We start from the raw sequence: 21,849 nt of genomic DNA on the forward strand, positions 1-21,849 counted from the left end.
TAAAATGCATCTGAGCAGACGTTTTGTACACAGAATTGTCCTCGCTTAATGGTTAACTCTGGGCAAACAGAATGTATGATTTCAGTTAACGGAAGGGGCAAAAAAAAGGAGGGGGGGGAAACAACCGGGATTTTTATTGCCACCTTTGAAAGAGGAGAAGAAAGGACTGGGGCAGGCGATTTGCATAAATACAGGGGTTGTTATCTGTTACCATAGGCAGTTATGAAGAAGGGCCAGAAAAAGGACTCCATTGAGTCAGCCGTGTACACACCCAGCCCCACAGGCTCACTCACCTTTGACTGGTGTGTGTTTCAGGTGATGTTTATGCAGGCTACAGACCCATAAACCCACTGATGTCATTACTGTGGAATGGGAACAGCACGACACTACAAGACCCATGCACACATCCTGCAAGGGACAAAGTGCTCCATGGTCTGCCTTGGGAGTCCAGGGGTGCCAACTTGAATAAAATATTGGGGCGGGGGGAGAGTTCCAGGTAAGCCTTTCCCTACATAATCAATCACAAGACGATTCATTGGAGGTCTTAAGCTGAGGTTCGGTGACCACCTGTCAGGAATTCTTGAGCTGTGATTCCTTCATTGCAGGGGGTTGGACTAGATGGCTCCTGGGTGTCCCTTTCAACTCCACAGTTCTATGATTCCATGACTTGTTTACAGGCTGTGCTTCAGTCTTCGGCTTTCTTCCTCCTTGCCCCCTTTTAAGTTCTTAACATTTCTTCCGTGCCTTTTCAATATCCCTCCTGGAGCTCGGCTTGCGTCAAAGCGATTAGATCTCACAGCCCCCCTAAGGATGACAATACTGCTTGTCTTGTAAAGGTATTTCTTTATTATATCATTTTTTTATTTTTGCTGGAGGTTTGTTCAGAGAGAGAGAGAGAGAGAGAGAGAGAGAGAGAGAGCATGCTTCTAGCAGCTCAGTTCATGTTTAATTCATTATGTTTTGCCAAGAAAAGGAAAACCCAGGAAGAACTGGGCCAGATAATGATCTGCCAAGAGGTGTGTGTGTGTGTGTGTGTGTGTGTGTGTGTGTGTTTTTAATATACCACGTTTTGGTAATCAAATAAATCTCCTTTTGAGATAAATGTCAGAAGTATTTTAAAAGCTTTTCTTCACAGGGAAGGAGCCTTTCGCTGAAAGGGGCATCAAACAGTCATTTTCACAAGGAAAAGATCCCTTAATTGGGTCTGACAAGGATGGAGAGAGGAAAGAAGAGATACCTGAACAAAGCCTCCCCCAAGCTGGTTCTTGCCAGATGTTTTGGACTGTGGCTTCCATCAGCCCCAGCCAGCTGTTTTCTTCCCCTCTTGTCTATATGCCAGAACTTGAACTGCCCTGTGATCACCCTCTTAAATTTTGTAGGGAAGGTAAAATCAGCAGGAGGCAAACAGGTTGAATCACAGAACTGCAGAGACACCAGGAGTTGTTTAATGCCCCGCAATGCAGGGGTTTTAACTAAAGCATCCATGACAGAACAGCCATCCAACCTCCAGCTTATAAACCTCCAACGAAGGAGAGTTCGCCACCTTCTGAGGGAGTCCGCTCCACTGTCAAGCAGCTCTTACCATCATAAAGTTATTTAGTCCAGTGTTTCCTAAACTTAGGTCTCCAGCTACTTTTGGACTACAACTCCCATCATCCCTAGCTAGCAGGACCAGTGGTCAGGGATGATGGGAACTGTAGTCCAAAAACAGCTATATTATACAGTGGTAGCTCAGGTTACAGACACTTCAGGTTACAGACGCTTCAGGTTACAGACTCCACTAACCCAGAAATAGTACCTCGGGTTAAGGACTTTGCTTCAGGATGAGAACAGAAATTGCACAGCAGTGGCATGACGGCAGCAGGAGGCCCCATTAGCTAAAGTGGTGCTTCAGGTTAAGAACAGTTTCAGGTTAAGAACGGACCTCCAGAACGAATTAAGTTCTTAACCCAAGGTACCACTGTATTACATTTATATTCAACTTTCTCCTCAAAGAGCCCAAGGTGGCAAACAACTTCCCCTCCTCCTCATTTTATCCTTACAACAGCCATGTGAGGTAGGTTAGGCTAAGAGACAGCCCAAGCTCACACAATGAGCTTCACAGCTCATTCAATGGTCCCACGGTGGGGGTTATAACCATTTTAGAACACAGTGGGCAGTATCCAGCTAGTGTATCCCATCATCTCAAGGATTTCCACTTGTGCAATGGAACTCCCCCCTCTCCTCCCCCTGTGCCCTCCCCAGATTTGCTCTGGAGGTTCGGGGGAACCCCTAGAATAAATTTAGTCGGTGCATAGGAGGAACGGCGGGAAGAATATTTGCAAATTCTTGTGTTGACGAGACATGATAGTTGTTCAATATTCTATTAGAATGGGACTCAGTGTTGCCGCTGCGACCAGAAATTGGCCAGGAGGGGACCAGCAGGCGCTCACACCTTACTGGTAAACTGTGGAGATTCTCTTGGTCCCCCCAAAAGCCAATACTTAAATTCAAACAGAAGGTGGCGCTAGATGAAAAATGATGGCTTTTTACCCTCCCCACCCCCAGCTTCATGTTCCTCCTTTATTGAAAGCAAAGATTGTTGTACTTCTGATACCATCAGAATGGTTCACGTGGAGGGGGTTGGGGATCTGCAGTGGTAGGAAGAAGACTATGTGTACAGTGAACATCTCCCCATCCACTAACTTAGAGTGGTGGGCCATTATTTGTTCCAGCCTTGCCCTTTCCAAATGCTGGCAAGCACATTTATTTATTAGAATCGTAGAGAGGCGCCCCAAGGGCCATTTAGTCCAGCCCCCTGCAACGCAGGAATCCCGGCTATCTGTTTACTCAACCTTTTTATTAGCAATGCCCCTCATTCCCCTTGAAGCCAGGAAATGTTGCCACTGCTGGGCGATCCAAATAAATAAGGAAGCCCAGAGGCTCCCAAAATCTTACAAGGTTTTATGGCAGTCCAAATGTATTGCTTATTTATTCAGAAGTGAACCCTGTTTAAATCAGCGGGGCTTTCAGCCATGAAATATTGAAGTGCACAAACATTATTGACAGGCCCAGTGCCGTCAAATGAATCCAAATAGAGTAATGCAGTGATTGCCACTTTGCTGCTAAATAACCTACAAATATGTGGTCTCTAATCTACAGTGCTTGGGAAGGGAGATTCTCTTCTCTCCATTCATGGAGCCTCTGCTTTGCATGGAGAATGTCCCAGATTTGGTTCCTGGCATCTCCAGGAAAAGTGGCTGGGAAAAGCTTCCACTGGAAATCCTGGAAAGCCACTCCCAGCTGGTGTCAACATTGCTGGCTGACATCCATCTGTCTCAGGAGACAGCGGAGGAGCGAGCCTTTGGAACTGTATATATTTTGCTAAGAATTACATAACATACTCTCTAGATGGAAACCCAGGCAGATGGGCGGGGTACAAATAAATTATTATTATTATTATTATTATTATTATTATTATTATTATTATTATTATTATTACAATTCTCTGATGAAAATAGAGATGATGATGATGATACTATTTATACCCCCCATGTGACTGTATTGGCCCAGCCACTCTGGGTGGCTTCCAACATGTATAAAAACACAATAAAACATTAAATGTTAAAAAAAAATTCCCTATATAGGGCTGCCTTCAGATGGATCAGGAGTCAGATAACTCCATACCCTCCAACATTTCTCAGATAAAAATAGGACGCACTAAGGGAATGTGGGACATTCTGGGATCAAATCAGAAACTGGGATGGCTTCTGTAAATCTGGGACTATCCCTGGAAAATAGGGACACTTGGAAGGTCTGAAAACATATACAGTGGTACCTCTGGTTAAGAACTTAATTCGTTCTGGAGGTTCATTCTTAACCTGAAACTGTTCTTAACCTGAGGTACCACTTTAGCTAATGGGGCCTCCTGCTGCTGCTGCACAATTTCTGTTCTCATCCTGAAGCAAAGTTCTTAACCCGAGGTGCTATTTCTGGGTTAGCGGAGTCTGTAACCTGAAGCGTCTGTAACCCGAGGTACCACTGTAGAAGGTTTTGGGGCTCAAAGCCTCCTTCTGGACTGCTTGTTCCCAGTAATCTGTACTGTCTGTCTCCCCACCCACACCCTCTCTGTCATCAGCCCTGAGGATAGATATTGGTTGTGGCTAATATTGTGCGTCGATTTCTGGCTGTTTGTGTTGCATGGGTACGCAGGGTGCCACCACAACCTGTGGTTGTTTGAACTAGCGGGGAGCGTCGATGCCAGCATGAAACCCAACAGCTGTACTTGGGCATGTCCCACCCCCATGCTGCACCGCTCTCACCCCCCTCCCCATCCCAAGTACCATTATGGCACCATATCCTACATGGGCCTGATGGATTGGTTTCCCTGTTGTGCTCTGTGTTATCGCAGCCCTGTTCTAATGCTAGTCAAACATCATGGTGAATAGCCGAACTCAATGGCAGCCGTGTCGGGCTGGAGAGTCAATATTAGCTGAGCAAACAGCCCAAACAAAGAGTTGCTATTTGCGTAGCTATGAGGAGCTGTGTGCTTTTGTCACCAAACAGGCCACTTGGAAATTGCGTGAAAAGGAAAGCTCAGAATTCTCTTGCTCAGCAAATGCTCTCTGTCAGGGTTAAAAACAGGCTGGGTTTTGTTGTTGTTGTTAAGCAAGTATATTTAAGATCAAGACTGGTTCCCATGCTTTCATAAGAGCCTGCAGGATCAGGCCAATGGGCATCTTGTCCAGCATCCTGTTCTGACAGTGGCCAACCAGATGCCTGTGGGAAACCCGCAACCAGGATTCGAACACAAGAGCCCTCTCCCCTGCTGCGGTTTCCAGCAACTGTTAATCAGGAGCATTGCTTGCTTGGTAGAACACGAGACTCTGAATCTCACGGTTGTGGGTTCGAACCCCACATCGGGCAAAAGATTCCTGCATTGCAGGGGGTTGGACTAGATGACCCTCACGGTCCCTTCCAACTCTAAAATTCTATGATTCCATTATTCCAACTGTGGAGGAAGAGCCTAGGCATCATGGCCAGTACCAACAGAAACAAATGACAAGCATTAGGAAGAGCTGTTTGACAGTGGAGTCACCTCTTCGTTGGAAGTTTTTAAACAGAGTTTAGATGGGGATTCTTGAGCTGTGATTCCTGCATTGCAGGGGGTTAGACTAGTTGTCCTTTGGGGGTCCCTTCCAACTCCACATTTCTATGATTCTATGCCCATCTGACACATTGTTCCCTGGGTCCCCATATGGGTGGCAGAAGGGCTGGCAGGCTTCCTGATATTCAGTCTTACACAAGTCTGTGAATCAGCAGCTCTACAAATGTGCACATTTCAGCTTCAGAATTCCAGCGCGGTGGCCTTGTCACCGAGGAAGCTCATTTACGGCGCAATTATGGCAGGAGTCGGAGGCTGTTTGGAATAACGAAGCCCCCGTGGCAGACGCCGTTGCATTAATTTTATTTATCTCGAGTGGGTGAGTGGGAACGAGTGGCAGAGGCAGAAAAATAATTGTTTTGCTTCTAGGTCACTGGGATTGCTTATCGGGAGGGATCTCGGAGGCGCTGCTTTCCCCGGCAGAGAAGAGCACGATATGAAATGCAGGGAGCACAGCCGCGGTGCATAAATAGGAACATAATTTCTGAAAAATGGAATTAATGAGGCAATGAGGTTGTCTTAATGAGTGCAAGGTCTGCTGTAAATGTCACCGCGCCAATGTCTTCATTGTAAATTACCGTATGAATTTCTGAACACCATTTCGAGAGGCAGAAATGAGTCGTGGGGTGGGGAAGAGGAAGGAGAGGCTGCGGGCGCATTGGGGGGGGGGTCAGTTTCCAGGAGAGGGACAGGCAAATGTGCTGTGAAATTGGGCTCGCTTGCCAGCCCAGCAGGATGGCAGGTACAGGGCGGCTGTGTGTAGTTAAAGGTAAAGGGACCCCTGACCATTAGGTCCAGTCGTGGCCGACTCTGGGGTTTATTGGCCGAGGGAGCCGGCGTACAGCTTCCGAGTCATGTGGCCAGCATGACTAAGCCACTTCTGGCGAACCAGAGCAGCGCACGGAAACGCCGTTTACCTTCCCTCCAGAGTGGTACCTATTTATCTACTTGCACTCTGATGTGCTTTTGAACTGCTAGGTTGGCAGGAGCAGGGACCAAGCAATGGGAGCTCACCCCGTCATTGCGGGGATTCGAACCGCCGACCTTCTGATCTGCAAGCCCTAGACTCTATGGTTTAACCCACAGGGCCCCAAACAGACACGACACATAAGGAAAAAGGGATGGGGAGAGATAAGGGGGGGGGGAATGCAAGCTTAGGCACTGGTTCTTAAAAGTTACAGTTCTTCTTAGGAGCAGCTGGGATGGAAATGGTTTGTGTAACCTATGTTTCAACTGCTTTTCATTCTGAATTTTAAATTTTAACTTGTCTTGGGACTTGCTGGTGAAGGGCGAGTAATAAATTTAAGGATGATGATAATGCTGCCAGGGGGGGTGACAGGCAGTCAGGAGATGCATGCAGAGCTGCGGTGAGCTTCCGCTTTCCATCCAAACATCGGGGATGGAGGATGCAGGATCAGGGCGAGGCGAGGCGGAGTCTACGGCTAGGAAGTGCACACCTTCCACTTGTTCAGTTGTAGCTCATTTCTTTGAATGGGAGCTGTTGGATAGGGGCCAAGGGGTATCACCTGGTTTGTGTGACCTATTGGGATAAAGAGGAATACCTAGGTGCATAGCCTACATTGGGCCAGAACCATGGGATGCCAGATTGAGAGCAGTTGCAGGCATTTTTTCCCATTTCATTTATTTCGTCTGCTCTACAGTGGTACCTCGGGTTAAGAACTTAATTCGTTCCAGAGGTCTGTTCTTAACCTGAAACTGTTCTTAACCTGAAGCACCACTTTAGCTAATGGGGCCTCCTGCTGCTGCCGTGCCGCTGGAGCACGATTTCTGTTCTCATCCTGAAGCAAAGTTCTTAACCTGAGGTACTATTTCTGGGTTAGCGGAGTCTGTAACCTGAAGCGTCTGTAACCTGAAGCATCTGTAACCTGAGGTACCACTGTATTAATATCCCACCTTTCCTTCAAGTAGCTCAAGGTGGTTGCATGGTTCTCCCTTGCCCCATTTTATCATCACAACAACCTTGCGAGGTAGGCTAGGCTGAGGCTAGGCTGAGAGTGACTGGCCATTTATCTCATTGTTCACTGTAGCAAAATCAGGCCACTATTTGTGGATTGGAAGCAACAACCATCCAGTCTTTACTGGGCTGATTTCCGTTCTGGATGGGGGATGAATAAGCAAATATTGACAATTTCTGCTCCCATTTCTGTTTTCACTGAATTCTCCGGCATTTCTCCTTGAGGAGTCTCATGGGGAGAGAGGGCAGCGTAGATTAAGTTTGCTCGCCCTATTCATCTGAACTGAAACTCCCATTTTCCAAAGCCAGTCCCATGCCTGTTCAAGGATCCAATACAACTTGACTTGGGGGAGGACAGCACCAGATGCTGTGCCTGGATTCGCACTCGCCTCTTCAGTTAGCATTTCAAAGGAGCGTGTGCTCATTTGACTGATGCTCTCTATCTCTGGAGCTGCTCCTGTGAAAAGTGGCTGTGCTTCTAAGGAAGTCAGAATCTTCCTTTGGGTGCCAAAACCTTCTTTGATGCAGCTATAAAACAAACAAGACTCCTTGGGCTCTCTCCTCTTCCTCTTACCCTTTCAACAAACAGCCTGAGTCAATGTTGGCGCTTTTGCCACCTTCAGATGCATAAGATGGCTGTAGCTTCCTTTTCGGATAGAAAGGGCGCCCGTCAACGCCCTGAAAACAAGCCAGGAAGATGACGATTCTTTTCTTTTTTCCAGGCAGGTGTGGTCTAATCAAAACATGTAACTGTTTAATTCCTCTCATTCAGTTGAAGAAGGCAAATGGCAGGCCTGGCACACTGCTCCTCCTCTGCTCCAACAAGCCCAGTGAATTCCCCCTGTGCTTCCGGTGAGTGACTGGCCATTTCTGGGTTCCCTAAGCAGAAGGAGGGGCTGACGGCTCTGGGCAGCTAAAGCACTGCCCTGCGCTTCTATTATTATTATTATTATTATTATTATTATTATTATTATTATTATTATTTACACTGCCCATCTGGCTGGGTTTCCCCAGCCACTCTTGGCGGCTCACAGAATATATAGATGTTACATACTAAAACATCAAACATTAAAAACTTCCTGATACAGGGCTGCCTTCAAATGTCGGATCCCTATGGATTAGGGATGCCTGAATCTGTCCAATTTGAGTTTTCTCCATTTCTCATTTTTCTGACTTCAAATTCAGGTCCTCACTTTGTCAAATAATTAATTTTTTTAAAAAAAGATCCCCATTAAAAACCAGTGTTTTAGTGCAAATTTCATAAATTCATAAAATCATAACATTGTAGAGTTGGAAGGGACCTCAGGGGTAATCTAGACCAAACCCTGCAATTCTTAAAAGTACATGCTATTCTGCCTAATAGATCCATTTATTATTAATTTTTTTGCAAAGCATATTGGATGGAATTCAACTCAGTTTTACTCAGAGCAGACTCGTTGAAATTAATGGACCTAATTTATTTAAGACCTTAATTAAGTCTATGCTAAGTAAAGCTTAGTTGAATATCACCCAATTTCTCCTAAAATAATGCATTTTTGTATATTCACAATTATATGTATTTTTATGCACACTTTAAGTAAGAGTATGCATTTTTGCACACATTACTTGACTAGAGAAATGCATTGCAAAACACAGAGCACGGGGGCTGTTAAAGGATAGCTGCGTTTCCATTTTCATATTGCATACATGCAAATTAGATAGTTTCCTCTTCACAAGCAAACTGAATCGAATTTCCCCCCATTCAGGTGTTGCTGGACTACAACTCCCATCATCCATGGAGACTGGCCATGCTGGCTGAGGCTGATGGGAATTGGAGTCCAACAACATGGGAGGGCACTAGAAGCCTGAAATAGCATCATGGGGTGGTGGGGATTTCCTTCACCCCATTCATCGTCATAAAAAGAAATTCACATTTATTCATTCATTTTATCTAACAGAATGTGCATGCTGCATAATTGTAAAAACCTCTGGGCAGTTGACATAAAATACACCCGAAACCTATAGATAAAAGTCAGAAATTAAAAACAAGATAAAATCAGCCTTGAGGTTTTTAAACTGCTTTGAGGTTAAAGTTATCGTTGTTATTTAATAAACAAATCATGCATATGAGGTTTCACTTTTCCTGAAGATGGTTTTTTAAAAAAACACACAAACAAACCACCAGCAAGGAACTTCTGTTGCTTGCAAACAAAGGTTTTGCAACTTCCAGACATCCCTCTGTGGCCTCCCTTCTCTTAGGCCAATTAGGAGGTGCCATCTGCCCAGCGTCTGTTTGCTTTCTGAAGAAGGAAATGGGGTAAAAAATCGACAAAGGGCTCTCTCTCCCCGATCAAGAAGTGCCAGCCTTTTGTGAAGATGTTTGTACTCAGCTTACATGTCAACAAACTCTTAATCTGCCTGGTCTGGTAGAGGGAAAGGCAAATATTGATTCTCCAGGCTCACAAGATGGCCTCGCCATTGTTTTCATGTCAGCGTGATCTCAGGAGGTTAAGGAATGATTTTGGAGGTTCTCTGGTTTGGGCTTGTAGCCAACCAACCAAGTTCTACTCAAAGAAGACTCATAGGGTAGAATCATAAAATCACTAGGGTCCACTAGGGTCATCTTGTCCTGTCTCACACAATGCAGGAATCTTTTGCAAAAGAAGACAAAGTTCCACCCAAAGAGGAATGTCTGATGAAGATGATGGACTATGCCGAAATGGCGAAACTGACTTGGAAAATCAGAAACCAGGAAGAGAAGAATTTTAAGAAGGACGTTGTGCATCTCTACGCATCTTCCAGCGCCTGAACTCCAGGGATAGTGGCTGCAAGCGCAGCTCACCCTGGCATCATCTCGCCTCGCAGAACTGGCTTGGCAATGATGCCAACCCCACAGCTGCCAAGTTGGGACTTGATGGGCAGGAGCAGCACGAGTGGCTGCTGAGAGAGAAACTTGGCAGCGGGCGAGAGGCCTTCTGAGTGGCGTCTCTCGGGTATGTTTAGCCTCCCTGCCTGAGAAAGTGAAGAAGCCCCAAGTCGGCAAATGTGCAATCTTTCCTGGAGCTATTTATAGAAGGAGATGATGAGAGACAAGCATCATTCAAGGAGTGAGGGTGTCGGGAGGCGGGGGGGTGGGGAGGAGAGAGAAAGAGAAACAGAAGAGGAGGGAGGAGTGCGAAAGGCTGGCAGCTTCCTTATGGCTCAGCCCAAGTTGCCATCAGCCATCGAGGCACCTCAGCTGTCAATCTGCATCTGCAATCTGGCTGCATGTGGGCCCCATCCACAGGAAGCAGGGTGGGGCTTCTGAGATTGGCATGGAATGAATTTAAATATAAGTATGAATATGAATTTAAATTTATTTATTTATTTATTTATTTATTTATTTATTTATTTATTTATTTATTTATTTTGGAAAGGGCATGTGCTTCAATGGCACACATGAAAAAAGAAAGAAAGAAAGAAAGAAAGAAAGAAAGAAAGAAAGAAAGAAAGAAAGAAAGAAAGGAAGGAAAGGAAGGAAGGAAGGAAGGAAGGAAAGAAAGAAAATGCAGATTTGGGTTGTTTTGGTCACAATTCCTGAAATAATTATGATTATTGGTATTGAGAGCAGGGGTAGCATACCCTCCAAGTGTCCCAATTTTCCAGGGACAATACCGGAATTACGAAAGCCATCCCAACTTCTGATTTGATCCCGGGATGTCTGTGTTTCCTCTGCCAGCGCCATAAGTGCTGAGCTCAGGGAGGAGGATGAGCCAACACTTGTCCCAAACGACGATGACAGCAGTGGCAGAGGCTGCCAGGAAGCATCCCATTGTCTCTCTCAAATGACAAGTAAGGAGATCCCAGCAAAATCTCAGGAAGAACTTTCTGGTGGCAAGAGCCGTTCGACAGTGGAACAGACTACATCAGAAGGTGGTGGACTTTGCCACCTTGGAGGTTTTTCAACAGAGGTTGGGTGCTCATCTTGTCAGGGATGCTTTAGATGTGATTCCTGTGTTGTTGTGGGGGTTGGACTAGATTGGGGTCCCTTCGAAATCTATGATTCTATGAAAGCTGGCTTTTGCTTACGAAATGCCCTCTCTGACGTCACAGCCTGGCTTGCAAGACAAACAACTCACATTCCATGGTGGGAAAAGACTTCAGATGCAATAATTGTGGCCTGGAGTTTGCTGCTGAGATGTGGAGTTTGGGAGGGGAAGATAGGCAGAACATGTGAAAGCTATTGATCTCAGAGCATCCGTGAACACGCTCTTATTAAGCAACAGTAAATCTCAGCTGCTTTATAATTAGGTTGCTTCCTTCCCTTTGAACTCTCATCGCAAAGAGCCATTACTTAATTTGGCTGCCGTGATTTATATCTGAGAGGAAATACTAGGTTTGCTGGCATCACCGCTTACGCTTGAAAGGGTGTTCACGTTTGTTGGGGTTTTCTTCCCCAGGGAATTGTGTTTCTCTCTGAAGCTTTTGTTGTGTAACCTGTGTGGGATCACACAAACATAGCCATCGCTGCCCCGGGGGCTGTATATTGTCAGTAGTGGTTGCCTTTGGTGGAACAGAACACTGTCTCCCAGGATCAGAGCTGTGATCCAGGGCACGTCTACTCTGCAAATATGAACCGGTTTCAGATGTGTATCGCTATCATGTCAGTGCCATCGGAACAAACTGCAATTATGTTAATGTTTGCATTGCAGTAAGATACAGATCGCTCCTTTCTGCCTATGTTGGATTTCTGGCAATATGGCTGAAATCAGGGGTTGCCAGAATTGGATGTGGTGGTGAGGAAGCTGAGGCTCATTTGGGTAAAAGGGTTGCAAAAGTATATGAGGGTAGGATGGAAATGCAGTGTGGTGTAGTGGTTAGAGTCTTGGTGTTGGACGTGGGGGAGCCAGGTTCAAATCCCCACTTGGACATGGAGCTCACTAGGTGACTTTGGTCCAGACCCTCCCTCTCTCAGCCTAACTTACTTCACAGGGCCATTGTGGAGATTAACTGAGGAGGAGGAGGAGAATCAGGTGTGTTACCTTGAGCTCCTTGGAGGAAAAGGTGGGATATGAATACATAAATAAGGTGGGGAAAGAAGCCTTCTACTCCACACCAGAATGGTCAAAGGGCTGAAGCAATTCCCCTATGAGGAAAAAGCACAACCTTTGGGCCTTTGTAGCTTGGGCAGGGGAAGTCAACAGCAGCAGCAGCAGCAACAACAACATCATTAATTTCTATGTCGGCCATCTGACTGGGTTGCCCCAGCCAGTCTAGGCAGCTTCCAGTCAAGTAAGGAGGGGACATGATAAAGATGTCTAAATTATGTGGAGACTTCCTGTGGGCATCTGGCTGGCCACTGTGGCTACATTCACACTACACACTTAAAGCATCACTTTGAACTGTCATGGCTTCCAACCAAGGAATTCTGGGAACTGCAGTTCGTTAAGTTGTTAGGAGGCCCCCTATTCTTCCTCCCAGTGCTACAATTCCCAGAGTTCCCAGTGAAGAGGAATCAAATGTTGAACCACTCTGTGGAACTGGGGTTCCTGACAACTCTCAGCACTCTTTATTTTATTTATTATTTATACCCCACTTCTCTCCCCCCACACACCCCAAGGAGCTCAAGGTGATGTACATGAATCTTTCCCTCATTTAATCCCCTCAACAACCCTGTGAGGTAGGCTAGGCTGAGAGTAAATGACTGGCCCAAGGAGAGCTCCATGGTTGAGTGGGGTTTGAACCCTCGACTGTCCCAGGTCCTAGTCTGAAAATCAGGAGGCGCTTCTTTCGGTGCCACACTCTCACAGGAGGCCGTTGACTCATGTGAGAGCATGGCACCACAGCAAACTCCAGCGCCAGCTGCTCCTCTTCCCCAAGCTTGGCAATGAAGGCGGTGCTGGAGGGGTGTGTGGAATGGGACATTCTGGGATCCAGTCAGAAGCCAGAATGGCTTCTGTAATTCCTGGGTGTGCCAGGGAAATCAGGACAGTTGAGGAGTATGCACCACACTAGCCCTGACAGTTCCCAGAATCCTTTGGGGGGAAGCCATGACTGTTCAAAGTGGTACCATAGTCCTTTAAATGTATCGTGCAAATGGGGCCACTGTGAGACTAGGATGCTTGACTAAAAGGGGTTCTGTTTATATCCTGCAGCCAGGTTTCTCTCCTCTTCTTATCCATGCACTTGCAAACAGAACTGATAGGAGTTTTGGGAGGGTTTGAGATCACGGGCTTGCTGGGATAAAGTTCAAATGGATCATCTCTCGAGCCAGGCGTGACTGGCTGGGGGCCTCCCACAGCTCTTCACACGTTGAAGAAGAGAGCCTCAGGCATGGCTGGCTCCAGGAGTCTCTCAGATGTTTGTTTTAAAATTTCAATGCTGCCTTTTCCACTTCAGTCGAGATGCTCATGGAAACTAAGGGATGGGATTAGAACAAAATTCAGAGGGGGGGGGGGGAGTAACATAAACAATAAAACAGCTGGTGCAGTGTAGGAGTTAAAATGTCGAACTAGGGCCTAGGAAAGACCAGGGTTCAAATTCCCACTTGGCCAGGAACCTCGCTGTGTGACTTTGGGCCAGGCACTGCCCCTTGCAGCCTAACCTACCTTGCAGGGCTGTTGTGGAGATAAAATAAAGCATACCCTCCAACATTTCTCCGATGAAAATAGGGACGTCCCCTTCCATCATGATAATTTTACTATTTACGGTATACCCCACACGTATAGCACAGCCACTCTGGGCAGCTTCCAACATACATAAAAACATAATAAAACATTAAACATTTAGAAACTTCCCAATACAGGATTGCCCTCAGATGACTCGGGGATCAGATAACTCCATACCCTCCAACATTTCTCCGATGAAAATAGGGACATCCTAAGGAAAAGCGGGACATTCCAGGATCAAACCGGGATGTCCCTGGAAAATAGGGACACTGGAGGGTCTGATAAAGGAGGCAGGAAAGGACTATGTCCGCCACCTTGAGTTCCTTGGAAGAAAGGAGGAATATACTGTAGGTGAGAAATAAATGCAATAAAATAAAATGAAAGCAAATTAATTACGACTCTAACCAGACCACCCAAGCCTCTTGACACCCTAATCTTTCCTCCATCTTAACCAGGATTATTTTTTCTTCCTTGTGAGAATTAATAGGCTGTGTGTTTGTGTGTGTGTGTTTGGTTGTAATAGACCTCGGTTGCCCTTGGCAACTTTGTCGGAGTTCACTTGTCTGTTCACTTCTCTCTAAATCTTCCTTTTTCTCCCCTTCGGGCTCTTTCCTGTCAGGTCGCAGCCGAGGAAAAAGTCAACAGAAAAGAGAAAGAACAACAGCCCTGTAGCTGACACAAGACGGGCTTGGTTTCCCCAGGTGCCCCTGAGGATTCTCGCATCACCTCTGCTGTTGACAGATGGCTTTTGCTTTTCGCTTTTGAATTTTGTGTCAATGACTTTCCAGTGACTGGAATACATTATGTTCTCGGGTCCCGCCCTGGCTCTCGAGATGCTTTTAATTTGTAGGTTTAAGCTTAAATTCCTCGACGGGTGCCAACTTTTCTGTTTGTTTTCCTCGGGAGCGCTTTGCACTATGGGTTTCGGTAACTGTTAACCGTTGGGGGGCATTAATTGCAGCTCCCGAGGTCATCTTTCAGAGCTGACTTATATTTCTGTCGACACCAGAGTTGCTCCTCGACGACCTGCCTTTCTGCTGCGGCGCAGCTTTTTTTGACTCCTGTAATTACCCTCTGAATTTAAGCTGATTATGTCGACTTTGGAGGCTGCGTGTTTGTTTAATTCATCCATTGCTGGGTGTTTGCACAGCAGCTCCACGAGTAAACACAAAACTGATTGCGCATCTCTCAGAAAAAAACGGTTTGCCCGATGGCTGTTTCCCCAAAGATACAGTCAAGTAAACAAGATGAGTTTCTCCAGAGCTGGCTGGTATCTGCTCTCTTTCACAGCCGTGTGAAATGTCAAATCATGCAGGCTTTCTGCAAATGTTTCCAAATGGAATCACCTAAAAACCAGCTACTGCCTCCAACGAGCCACCTCCTGCTGTTGACCAAACCGCTTTTGATGCCAAGGAATATTGTTTGATGGAGGAAGGAGCCGGGCTCGGAATGTTGGCAAACAGTTCGGCTTCTGTGTGTGAAGTGAAAGGTCCATTGGAGGAAAAATGCCTTCAAGCAGGGCTGTGCTGAAACAGGACCTCTCATTTCTCGATATTTTTGCTCCCCTGAGAAAGAAGCTTCTGCTTTTTCTCCTCATTCTTAGAGACTTTGAAAATTTCTCACACCCTCCAACATTTATCTGATGAAAATAGGGACATCCTGCTTAATAATAAGGATAATGATAAATTTTATTATTTATACCCCACCCATCTGTCTAGGTTGCCCCAGCCAACATATATAACATGCAGCTTCCAACATATATAAAACATAACAAAACATTAAACATTTTAAAACTTCCCTATACAGGACTGCCTTCATATATATTCTAAAGTTTGTGTGGTTCCTTATCTCCTTGGCTTGGGGGTCGCATAAAAGCTCTTTACATGCAGTGTAACCCCAAGCAGACCTGGCACAAGAAGAGCTTTTGTCTCCACCTTGCTTGGATTTAGCTTACTCAATTTCAACCAGCCTGCTTCCAACCACGTATGGTTGAAATCACACAAATTAAGTCGCACATAAGCTGTAACCATACTGGATATTATTTAAGACTATCAAATACTCAAAAAGTAATCATCAGTTTGGTCCAATGATCATCAGTTGGGAAATGCCTGGGCCAAGAAGGAGATGTGTTTAGTAAGTTTCTGAAACATGCTGTAGATAGAACCTCCTAAATGCCAGAGCAGAGAACATTCCAGAGATAGGGGCCACCACAGAGAAAGCCCTGCTTCCATATTGCCTGTAGGGAGCAGCCTGCATGGCATAGCAAGGTCGGCAGAGCCTCCTCGGATTATCTCGGTGATTGCACATGTATGTATCGGGGAAGGGAATCCACTAGAAGGTATTCTGTGCAATTGGTATCTCTCTCTGTGCGGGGGATATGATTTTGCCCCTTCCTCTGGGTTGATGTCTGACTCCCCGGAGGGGGTTATGGCACACTGGCAGTGCATCATAAGGACGCCACAGGTTTGAAGTCCTGTAATAGCACCTCTGCAAGCAAACTCAACAAAGCTTTGATGTATTGCGATGATGCATTATTGGGACAATGGCAGTTTGATGCATTGCATTAAAGCATCATCAGAACAAAGGCACTTTGATATATTGTGGAAGCGTCTTGGCGTATTATCTTCCTCTGCTGCCGACGGGATGGCCTCTTAATGTATTTTCAATAATACATCATTATAGAGACAGACAGTGCTTAATTTCTAGGAGAGCGGCTGGAATTGAGTCTCCTGGAACAGAGTCGAATAGTGTTTTCCAAAATAATGCTCCTCTGATTCATTTCAGAGACACTTGTGCAAGAGGACTTTGTGATGGTTTTGCCCCCTTAATAAAGGGGTAGGGGTCCTTTTGGCTATGGGGGCCAGTTCCTTGGTCCCATCACCATCAGAAGCATGGTTGGTGCTGACATGAGAGAGAGCCTTTTCTGTGTCTGCGCCTATGTTATGGAACTGTAGAGTTGGAAGGGACCTTGGGGGACACCTAGTCCAACCCCCTGCATGGCAGAAATCAAAGCTAAACAATCCTTGCCCATCCAACCTTCAGTGGAGAGTCCTTCCTAAGTCACCCTTTCCACAGCTGAGCAGCTCTTACACCAGAAAGTTCTTCCTAATGTTTAGGCTTCAGGCACAGTCCTCTGGAACATGAAGCACAGATAATTTGTGTGTTGTGGGTCTCTCTCTGAAAAGGTCTAGCGTGGCCTGGGAAGTTGTCATAATTGATGGGACCTGTCAAGGAGCTTCCAGGGAGCCCCTGCTCCTGAAAGTGGCAAAATGCAAAGTCACTGCTGCAATCCAGTTCAAACTGGACCTATCTGACTGGGATCTGCTGCTGTAGAGTGTAGATGTTAAGTTGTGGGTGAACATATCAGACGACACAGCGATTCTCCAAACAGCTCTTGTTTATTCACAGGTCAGAACAGAAGTGAACTGAAGGGTTCAGCCAGCCTGCTTATATAGAGCTCCAGTACAACGTAACTGTAACAACTTTCTGTAACTATCCAATCACTGAACGTCACTTTCGATCCCATATTTGCATATGTGGACCTGAACTATCTACAGTATCCCCCTGCTGGCCCAGGGTGAGAACTTCAGTACATAACAGTAGACACTCCAAGCTCTTTTGGACACCCTTTGCCAGCTTGGTACCCTTGAGATGACTTTGTAGGGTTTTGCCAAAAGTTGTCAAACTTTTCTGGGCAAAATCGCAAGAAATGGAAGTTTTGGGGCTTTATGAGTTCAATTAAATGTGTTGGTGCTGACCTTTAAAGCCCTAAACGGCCGTGGTCCAGTATACCTGAAGGAGCATCTCCACCCCCATCGTTCAGCCCAGACACTGAGGTCCAGCTCCAAGGGCCTTCTAGGGTTCCTTCACTGCGAAAAGTGAGGTTACAGGGAACCAGGGAGAGGGCCTTCTCGGTACTGGCACCCGCCCTGTGGAACACCCTCCCATCAGATGTCAAGACAATAAACAACTACGGTATTTTTCGCTCTATAAGACACACTCTTTCCCTCCTAAAAAGTAAGGGGAAATGTGTGTGTGTCTTATGGAGCGAATGCAGGCTGCGCAGCTATCCCAGAAGCCAGAACAGTAAGAGGGATTGTTGCTTTCGCTGCGCAATGATCCCTCTTGCTGTTCTGGCTTCTGGGATTCAGAATTTTTTTTTTCTTGTTTTCCTCCTCCAAAAACTAGGTGCGTCTTATGGTCTGCTGCGTCTCATAGAGCGAAAAATACAGTATCTGACTTTTAGAAGACATCTGAAGGCATCCCTGTTTAGGGAAGTTCTTAATGTTTGATGTTTTATCCTGTTTTTAATATTCTGTTGGTAGCCGCCCAGAGTGGCTGGGCAAACCCAGCCAGATGGGTGGGGAATGAATATTATTAAATCACCAAAAACGGCACTGCCGACATGGGTTGCCATGTGTCCGGGTTTTCCTGGACGTATTTTTGGGGAGGCCGATTTCCACCCGGACACGGTTTCCGACAGCAGTATACTGGGTATGTCCGGGAAAATCCGAGTCTATGGCAACCTTCGTTTTTGACTACAATTCCCATCAGCCCCTGTCTCCAAAAACACTTGGAGGGCACCAGGCTGGCCACTTCTGCTCCTGTAAAGCTCATGCCAAGCCCATAAATTTATGCCTGATTTTCTCCAAACAAATTCAGAGACCGAGAGTGAGGCAAAGCTGCTACGGAGGGCTGCCAAGAGGAATCTATCTCAGAAGAGGCGCTGTGGGAGCGGCGCTAATACTTTTGGAGATTGAAATGCCGCCCATGAAATTACAGATCATTTATCATCGCCAAGCGCTTTATGGAGAAAAATGGTTATTGCTTTTTAAACACTGGTGATTGCAGAGAAATTCTATCTAATCTTGCCTCTTTAATATGCATCTTATGAAAATGTCCGCAACAGTGAGAGTGGGGTAGCAGCAGCAGAGGTTTTCAATGCGTGCTTAAATGCAAATATTTGCTTTATACAGTTTATTCCACTGAAACCTTGAAACCGTCCGGTGTCAGAATTTAATCCAAGCTCCATTCTTGCCGCTGAAATAGTTTTCTGTTGTTCTGTTGGGAGGGAGGTGTGATGTGCTTAGAGTGCCAAAACTAGCACTTGAAACGTTCATGGTATTTTTTTCAGGTCAGCGGCCACACTGCCTTGTGGCCAAGCTTCTGGCAGCCATAGAATCATGGAGATGGAAGGGACCCTGAGGGTCATCTAGTCCAACCCCCTGCAATGCAGGAATTTATTGCCCAACAGGGGCTTGAACCCATGACCTTGAGATTAAGAGTCTCATGTTTTGCCAACTGAGCCATCTCAGCCAGCCAGGTGCCAGCAGTGGGTGGAGCCAGAGCCTAAAGTGGGTGGAGCCAGATATGAATTTCTCCACCTCCAATGCAAAGAAGCAAGTCCAGGGACTTATTCAAGCAAAGACAAAAGGCCTTGATGATGGGGTGGAGCAGTGCTGGTGAGGGGTGTGGCCATGGAAGGGTTCATGGCCCAGGGAGAGTCCTGAGGGCCAGATTGAGGTCTGGAGAGACATTTGTCTCCCAGGCCTAGTTTCCTACCCTGGTGCAAAAGACTCGTGGGGGGAAAAAATCTATTGAACATGTGCAGAGTTCTTTTCTCTCATCACTTCCTGTCCCAGGGTCTGCACATCTAGGAGTTCAGGAGGTTGGGGCCTTCCAAAGTACAAAGGGGGGGGCATATAATAGACTTCTATCTAGAAACTTTTCTTAGGTCAAACTCAGCTAATTCCCACCTTGTTGGGAAAAAACACAACCATCCATCAGATTTCAATCTTCGCTGAAATTTGCAATATACTTTTTGACTCAAAAATGAACCCAAAGTATGCATTTCAGGATAAAATACATTTAGAAATACATACGTTGAGATAAAATATGTATTTGTCAGCTGTCCTGCCATGTCCTAACACCCCCATGGAACTCCAGAACACCAGGAAGTCTCCCTTATCTTCAGAGCCCCTCCCTCCCACTGAGTTTGGGACTCTGGTGGGCTCCAGTTTGGGGAAGCGGGGGCTTAGATTAATCTGGGGGCAAATGGGCTGGAGAGAGGAGCACCTGGATTTCTCACCTGATACCCCAAAGTGCCTTTGGCTGGTGCTAAAGTGTGTTCCTCTGGGCTGCAAAAAGAAACATGAGAATTTCCTTCCACTGCAGAGTTCTCCCCATCAGTTTATTTCCTGCATTCAGTAAACAAGGATCTCCCACAAGCTAAAGTTTGGAGGTGTCATCATCCATCAGAGGCATTGAGCTTGGAAAATAATGTATTAGGCTTTTCCTTTTTAAAGAATAACAGCAGCAAAAAGGTGTTGTTGTTTTGTGAGGTTGGTTTCTCTCTCTCTCTTTTTTGGCTTGGGTGGAGGAAGAAATCAACTCTGGAAAAAGGCTTCTCAAAATGACAGCAGCCCCAAGTGCCCCTTGATGGGATGGATAGCAAATGTGCATTGTTAAACTATGGAACTCCCTGCCACAGGAGGCAGCGCTGACCACCAACTTAGGTGGCTTTCAAAGAGATTGACCAATTTATGGAGAAAAGGGCTTTTGACGGCTGCTAGCGATGATGGCTATTGTTGTAAACAAAAAATCTGCCCTTTTTCCCTTATGGGGTATCCAAGAGTCCATATAGAGTCCTTACGTAGGTTCCCTATTGGTAGGAGAAAATAACAGAGGCCAACCAGAGAATACTGAGAAGCAAAGCAGCTAGTAAGCCTGATCTTTATTGATCTGTTGCAACAAGGTCCTCACTCACCACACGCAGGAGGGAGGAGGAACCCAAAACAGTGGCGCACAAGGCCTTATATAGACATTTTAAATTCCCTGCCCTGGAGCTCAAGACCACCCCTCCATACATCATACATACCTCACAGAAGGGGTGTAACCTAAGACCACCCCCCAGATACATCATACCTACATCACAGAAAAGGCGGTCTATAGCAGAAATCTGAGTGACTTGTTTATCTAGTCTGACAGGTTACCTGTTTAATGGTCACTTGATTGGATTGCCTGGGGAGCCTGGCCAGTCTTTTGTAATGATAAATACTTAGTTCCTGAGCCTGGTCACAGGCTCACACCCTATTCATATCTTAGGGTAAAGGGACCCCTGACCATTAGGTCCAGTCGTGGCCGACTCTGGGGTTGCGGCGCTCATCTCGCTTTATTGGCCGAGGGAGCCGGCGTACAGCTTCCGGGTCATGTGGCCAGCATGACTAAACCGCTTCTGGCAAACCAGAGCAGCGCACAGAAACGCCGTTTACCTTCCCGCCAGAGCGGTACCTATTTATCTACTTGCACTTTTGATGTGCTTTCGAACTTCTAGGTTGGCAGGAATTCATATCTTAGATGTGCCCTTAAGACAGGATTTGGGAAGGAAAAAGACATTGGGGAGGTTTCCCACTTTGACCTTGCAGAGAAATAATTGAGGTCAATTTGTTCAGAACTTTTTTCCTGTGGGGTTTTCAGACATGTGGTTTATATATCTATGTACGTGTTTGCTTGGTACATTTATGAACATTTATTACATATCTAAGACCTTAAAATTCTTATCACACTATTCTCTACCTCTACAGTTGGAGGCAGCAATGCTTCTGAATACTAGCTGCTGGAAACCCAGGAGGGGAGAGGGCTCTAGTGCTTGAATCCTGCTTGCAGTTTTGCCAGAGGCACCAGTTCAGTCACACTGAGGAACAGGGTGCTGGGCGAGATGGGTGACTGGCCTGACCCAGCAGCCGCTGATGATGCTCTTATAGTCTTGGCAAGACCTAGACAGCATCTTAAAAAGCAGAGACATCACCTTGCCAACAAAGGTCCATATAGTTAAAGCTATGGTTTTCCCAGTAGTGATGTATGGAAGTGAGAGCTGGACCATAAAGAAGGCTGATCGCCAAAGAATTGATGCTTTTGAATTATGGTGCTGGAGGAGACTCTTGAGAGTCCCATGGACTGCAAGAAGATCAGACCGCTCCATTCTTAAGGAAATCAGCCCTGAGTGCTCACTGGAAGGACAGATCCTGAAGCTGAGACTCCAAGACTTTGGCCACCTCATGAGAAGAGAAGACTCCCTGGAAAAGACCCTGATATTGGGAAAGATA

At 46.1% G+C, this 21,849-nt stretch overlaps 1 long non-coding RNA gene across 4 annotated transcripts in view; it reads left to right on the forward strand.

Annotated features, from left to right (window-relative positions):
* The window catches only part of LOC114584812 (uncharacterized), a 31,277-nt gene extending 13,131 nt beyond the window's left edge, over window positions 1–18,146 (forward strand). For 2 of the 4 annotated variants that reach the window (XR_013390705.1, XR_013390704.1), the window contains 3 exons: window positions 316–496; window positions 7,841–7,970; window positions 14,364–18,146. This is a non-coding gene — a long non-coding RNA (uncharacterized LOC114584812). Of the gene's footprint in view, window positions 1–315; window positions 497–7,840; window positions 7,971–9,744; window positions 10,493–14,363 lie in introns of those variants that run through there. The other 2 variants (XR_013390707.1, XR_013390706.1) reach the window with 2 other exon arrangements.
* Window positions 18,147–21,849: the final 3,703 nt, after the last annotated feature.

The sequence above is a fragment of the Podarcis muralis genome, chromosome 14, assembly GCF_964188315.1.
Source record: "Podarcis muralis chromosome 14, rPodMur119.hap1.1, whole genome shotgun sequence".
Taxonomy (NCBI): domain Eukaryota; kingdom Metazoa; phylum Chordata; class Lepidosauria; order Squamata; family Lacertidae; genus Podarcis; species Podarcis muralis.